This window comes from Lingula anatina, chromosome 2 (assembly GCF_051362555.1).
Source record: "Lingula anatina isolate TDL-2025a chromosome 2, LinAna3.0, whole genome shotgun sequence".
NCBI lineage: Eukaryota > Metazoa > Brachiopoda > Lingulata > Lingulida > Lingulidae > Lingula > Lingula anatina.
The window spans coordinates 45,478,643-45,485,218 of record NC_141768.1 but is presented as its reverse complement, the minus strand read 5'-3'; the positions used below and the strand labels follow the sequence as shown (position 1 = coordinate 45,485,218).

Genomic DNA, 6,576 nt, shown 5'->3' with positions numbered 1-6,576 from the left:
CGCAGGCAAGACTAGTCGATAACTTCCTGTTGTTCAGAGTTCTTTTTAACACATTCCATGTATGATTGTATGATACCATGTTCACATAACGTCTATATTATAAATAGTAATAGCTCCAAAATTTCATCAAAAAGGGCTGTACATCCAGAAAATATCCCAATCGCCAACTATAAAAATACTTTATCGATCATGACAATTTCCACTTGGGTGAGATTGTTTTGGCTGTGATTGTAAACTTCTCTATCACAATATCTTCAACTAGCAACAACTCGCCCATTCCGTGCACAGTCATGTCTGTTTTCGACGCCAAGCTTCAAGTCTTTTTTTTTTTAAACATGGCTATAGCAAATTTAATCACGTACGTGTTATATGACATAGGCGCAATGATAAATGTTTGAACAATAAAGATGCATTATGTTAAAATTTGCCACAAAACCAATGGAAAACCAATGGCAATGGGCAACATTTCATATTTCCTGAAAAATGATAATTGAACGGATATTTTGTGCTTTCTCTCCGTGCTATAGGCCTATATATATAGCACTCAGCCGTTATCGGCAACTCATCTAAATAATTCTGCTATATTACACGTGCTTGTCACGCAATTTTGATAATATATACAATGTAGAAACAAGCTCTTTTTTCCGGTCACTAATTTCTTTTTTTTTTTTTTTTTAAATCTCAAAAGGCCTGCATAACAAATTGCGCATTTGGTTCCCACCAGTTGATGTTTTGAACAAAAAGAACCCTTTCGCGGGGCATGACATTTAATGTATGGTTCCCTGGGCAGAGGTCTGGGGGCCCAGGTTGACTAAGGAAGACCGTACCGGGCCAGAGCAGAAATGCAGCAGCCAAAATGTCTCGTGTTGAGCAGTATGGTGGGATCGCGCCCGTGAATAGAGAACATCCAACAACACGACCTAGACAGTTGGACCCAATCTTTTATACAAAACTTTATTTCAAATTTCATTGTGAAATTTATCATAGATGTTTGTAGTTAACCAGTAAATTCTTACACACTTTATCGATATTCTTGGCATTGCTTTTTTTACATTTTGTTTTTGTTTATAAGAGAGAATATAAAAAAAACGTTTCTGTTATTCTCAAAAGGATTATCGGTAGAATTCGTTCTCACTTTATTTCAAATTTTATTTTTGGAGGAATTTTACTGTTAGCTACACAAGGATCAGAAAAGTGGAATTTCGCGCTAAAAACTGCCTCTGTCATGTCGCTAGAGGAGAACGGATTGCACTGAATATCCACAGCAAAAATATCTTTAATATGAAAACTGCATATATCCAGCAAATAGAAAAAGAAAATCAAACAACGCGAGATTTTTGAGTGACACCAGGGCGACATATCATAAAGATTAAATTGAACGAATTGGAAAATGACTAAAATAGGATGTGTCTTTTCTTCTTCTTTTTTTTTTCAATTCTGAGAAATTTATGGCAATGTGGAACCTAGAAAATAAAATATCAAATAAATGGAAGTCAAATAGCGGCATACGAATCTCATGACAAATATTATCACATAAATGCACAAATAGCGTGCTCTTCACAGTTATCATCGTTCATCAACTGCACGCAGTTGGAGCTGATGTTTATCATCAAATGACATCTAAGGCGATCTCGGATGTGACGTTTATCATTTAATTCGCCGGAGACTCCACCAGGGTTAAATACATCCCTTCGTTCTCACTATACCGGCTGGGAGTGGTAGCGCGCTCCTGTAATCTGGCTATTCAGAGGCCTAGGTTGGTGGACGGCTTGCGGACGGGAGTCCTGTTGGGTGTCTCTCTATGTGGATCGGGTGTCCGCACTAAGCTCGGCATCAATATGGTTCCCTGGGCGGAGGTCTGGGGGCCCAGGTTGACTAAGGAAGACCGTACCGGGCCAGAGCAGAAATGCAGCAGCCAAAAGGTCTCGTGTTGAGCAGTATGGTGGGATCGCGCCCGTGAATAGAGAACATCCAGCAGCCCGACCTAGACAGTTGGACCCAATCTTTTTAAATCATCCTTCCATATTTCAATTTATTATAAACCCCTATAGATAACCAGTTAACCAGAACGCGATTAATCGATTTTATTCATATTTTTTTTTCAAATCTCGATTTTTTCTATTATTTGAGAATAAAACGTTTATAATTTGAATTCGTTCTCACTTTTCATCAAATTTCGTTTTTTGGGGAAATTTAAAAACAGCATATCCAGTAAAAAGAAAATTAAATAATGCGGTGCAAGATTTTTGAGGCAATATATCATAACGTCTTCATCAGACGGATTGTAATATAAAAAGCATATTATGTTTTTTTTTTTTTGTTTTTTTTTTTTTTTTTTTTTTTGATGGGGGGGTTGTAAGATCTGCTTAAATTAAAAACCTGTTGAATGAAAAAAAAAAAAAAAACATGGCTCTTAAATTTGAAACAAATTGTAGTCAAGTTGCGGAATACGAATCAAATGGCAAATATTATCACCATGCACAAATAGCGTGCTCTTCACAGTTATCATCGTTCATCAACTGCACGCACTTGGAGCTGAAGTTTATCATCAAATGACATCTAAGACAATCTCGGATGTGACGTTTATCATTTAATTCGCTGGAGACTTCACCAGGGTTAAATATATCCCTGGTTTCTCCTTCTACCGGCTGGGAGTGGTAGCGCACTCCTGTAATCTGGCTATTCAGAGGCCTAGGTTGGTGGACGGCTTGCGGACGGGAGTCCTGTTGGGTGTCTCTCTATGTGGATCGGGTGTCCGCACTAAGCTCGGCATCAATATGGTTCCCTGGGCGGAGGTCTGGGGGCCCAGGTTGTCTAAGGAAGACCGTACCGGGCCAGAGCAGAAATGCAGCAGCCAAAAGGTCTCGTGTTGAGCAGTATGGTGGGATCGCGCCCGTGAATAGAGAACATCCAGCAGCCCGACCTAGACAGTTGGACCCAATCTTTTTATATCATCCTTCCATATTTCAATTTATCATAGACCCCCTATAGTTAACCAGAACGCGATTAATCAATTATATTGGTAATTTTTTTTTCAAATCTCCATTTTTTCCATTATTTGAGAATAAAAATCAAATGCAAACGTTTATAATTTGAATTCGTTCTCACTTTTCATCAAATTTTGTTTTTTGCGGAAAATTTTCGGTCAGCCACACATAGATTTGAAAAACGGAATTTCTCGCTGAAAACAGCCATGACTTCCTGTCTCTGTTATGTTACTAGAGGATAAAGGATTGCACTGCATATCTATAGGAAAAAACATTTTAAAAACTGCATATCCAGAAAACCATGATTCAAGATTTCTGAAAGACCTAGGCGGCATATCATGACGTATTAATCGAACGGAATATTAGTTAAGTACATATGGCATGTAAATTTCTTTATTTTTATTTGCTGAAATTTGAAGCCTAGAAATAAAATTCACTACGGCACATTTAAACAAATGGTAGTCAAATTGTGGCATACAATTCAAATAGAAAATTTTATCACATAAATGGCAAATATTATAACATAAATGCACAAAATTTATAGCGTGCTCTTCACAGTTTTCATCGTTCATCAACTGCACGCACTTGGAGCTGAAGTTTATCATTAAATGACATCTAAGACAATTTCAGATGTGACGTTTATCATTTAATTCGCTGGAGACTTCACCAGGGTTAAATACATCCCTTCGTTCTCCCTCTGCCGGCTGGGAGTGGTAGCGCACTCCTGTAATCTGGCTATTCAGAGGCCTAGGTTGGTGGATGGCTTGCGGACGGGAGTCCTGTTGGGTGTCTCTCTATGTGGATCGGGTGTCCGCACTAAGCTCGGCATCAATATGGTTCCCTGGGCGGAGGTCTGGGGGCCCAGGTTGACTAAGGAAGACCGTACCGGGCCAGAGCAGAAATGCAGCAGCCAAAAGGTCTCGTGTTGAGCAGTATGGTGGGATCGCGCCCGTGAATAGAGAACATCCAGCAGCCCGACCTAGACAGTTGGACCCAATCTTTTTACCCTAAAATTTATTCTCTTTAATCAAATTTATTTCTGGCCACTGTTTTAAATGAAATTAATATCTAGGTGCGAGCTTGCGCGGTCCTTTCACCCCTTTCAAAATCAATTATTTACTATACTAAATATATTCTAATTCAAATTTAGGATTTGGAAAAAATAACTGTGCGAACAGTGCATTAATTTACTTCATATTTACTTTTTCGCGTTGCTTTTCTGTGTTTTTTCCAATATTAAACGTTCACAACTGTATCACGAAAACTAATACATTGTAGCACGAAAACTTGTTCATATTTTAAAGAAACGACATAAAATATCAATGGCACGAGGCCAGTCTTTTATTTCCTAGATATTCATAGATGATGAAGATGTCTAGAAAGAATTTAGCCCGTTGCAGGTTTACAAAATTATCTTAAATTAAAACAACATTAATAAAGTGATAGCAAAGAGAGTGAAGACAAAACGACTTGCTTGTAGTACATAGACTGCTAACAATTTGCGTCGAAAGATTTACGTTGTTGTTATGATTTCTCTCGCAACGTAACAACAATTTATACGCAACAAACAAACAACGTAAACAACAATTTATACGCAATTTGGTAACGTATGTACCCCCCCCCCCCTCCGCCATTGATTATAGGCGACTTTAGCAAGTCGGCTTACAGATATGAGCAGCGTCTAATCACATTTTAAACGGGAGTCAGAGTTACGCAAAACGCAGTTACTTATAAGTGCAATCTAGGCTAAATTTAGGATTTGGGTAATAATAATTGTGCGAACAGCGTCTCAACTTACTTCATATGTAATGTGAAATAATAATAATCTAGGCTTCGGGGAAAACTTATGTGAAGCGTGCCCGTCTGAAACGGTCGTATGTTGAAAGTCCACTTAGGGTCCAGCAGGAGTGCCGTATGTTAAGGGTCCAGCAGGCCGGGACGAGTGCAATTTGCCATTTCTTTCACAATATTGCCCTCATCACTGCCTACGTGCCCTAGAGTTATTCCGTTATTTCTTCACCTCATCTCTTTGGAAATAATAATAATAATGATATTGATTAAATGCATATATTAATATATTAATAATAACTGTGCATTTATATCAGTCCATACCATCTTGAAGAGAAGGGAAAATGCAGCTAAAATGCAAGCTGTACTGAAAACTGAAACATGTTGTGATCTGTTGGTTCTTTTTCAGTACATATGGCGCTAACACATACGGTCACATGGCACATACATCAAGTATGCCAAGCGTACCGATAATGGTGTATTTTCCTTTATTCTCTCACACACAGATGCATATATATATACACACACGCACTTAGTTACTGCTGAAAGTGTTTTAATCCTTATAGGACAGGCTCACATGAAACCACCATCTCGTCAATCATAACATGAAGCAAATTTTATTCTTTTCTTGACATCACTTTCAATTTAATTAAATTAAAACAGAATAAGTATAAATCAACCGGAAAATCCCCCGTGCCTCTGTGTTCCTGGTACGTGCTATTGGCCGTGTTCGCTCTCGGTTTGACTATGAAATTCTAATAGGGACAGACGTGAAGGTTGGTCTGGTGCTAGTTTCGTGCAGCTAGACGTCGGAATGCCGAGCGCGGCAGGCCGGGACGAGTGCAATTTGGGGACAAAAGTTATCAAAGTTGCTCTCGTTCCGCCTGTCACGTACAACACACTCTTTTACTTAAATTGGCGCAAAACCAACGCATTTTTAATCAGCAAGCGGGCACACCTAAAGCAATCTCCTCTTTGTTGGTGATCAGTTCTCCACAGGTAGGTAGTGACTAGCGCAGTTTCGAGTATCAAGATATCGAAGTTGGCCTCATTTCGCCTGGCATGTTTGAACGCTTCTTTACAGTTATGTAAACGCATTAATAACAAGGAAGCATACCTGAAACATTGTCTTCTGTGCAGATTTGTTCCCGACAGGTAGGCCGGGACGAGTGCAATTTGCTTCCAATGCAGTCAAAAGTTGCAAAAGTCGCGGCCTTGCTGTCAGGAACCATCTTTACCACACGACTCGTCGTATCGACTGAGCCGTCAACGTGGTCTTCCATGCCTTTAAAAGCAACGTCAGTGCAAAAAAAAGGCCTTGAAAATTACTAAAACACTTCTCATACAAACAATTTTATAGAAAATTACATCAATTTTAGGACAATCCAGCGGCATTAACCCCTTTCATGCAACAGGTAGCCTTGTACACAGGTATGTAGTTGATGGTTAAACTACAAAGATCAGTGAAATTCTAGCCGTTCTAGTACATGAGGGCGGTCACGTAGATTATCTAGCCGGCAGTAAATTTGATACTACCCACACACGCGGCTCCTACGTGTATCAGAATACCTCTTTCAATTACAAATACTTACCGGCATGATTCATCAAAGTATATTACGGTCTAAAAGTATTGACAGCAATACACTGTATTTGTAGGGGCTGTTGAATTACCACATTATTTAGTACTATCGATGGTCAATTATATATGTGTGATAATTATCAATGATCCTGAAAATGAAACTGATGTCACGAAAATTCCACCGAACACTCTCCCCAAACCTAGCTATTCGACTTACACCCC

The 6,576-nt window shown here is 39.1% G+C and overlaps 3 non-coding genes across 3 annotated transcripts; all 3 read left to right on the top strand.

Moving 5' to 3' along the window:
* Positions 1–1,708: 1,708 nt before the first annotated feature.
* LOC147763751 (signal recognition particle RNA) lies at positions 1,709–2,008 on the top strand. The gene has a single exon (XR_015333298.1).
* A 639-nt stretch (positions 2,009–2,647) lies between these two features.
* Positions 2,648–2,947, top strand: LOC147763750 (signal recognition particle RNA). Its single transcript, XR_015333301.1, has one exon.
* A 743-nt stretch (positions 2,948–3,690) lies between these two features.
* Positions 3,691–3,990, top strand: LOC147763749 (signal recognition particle RNA). The gene has a single exon (XR_015333299.1).
* Positions 3,991–6,576: the final 2,586 nt, after the last annotated feature.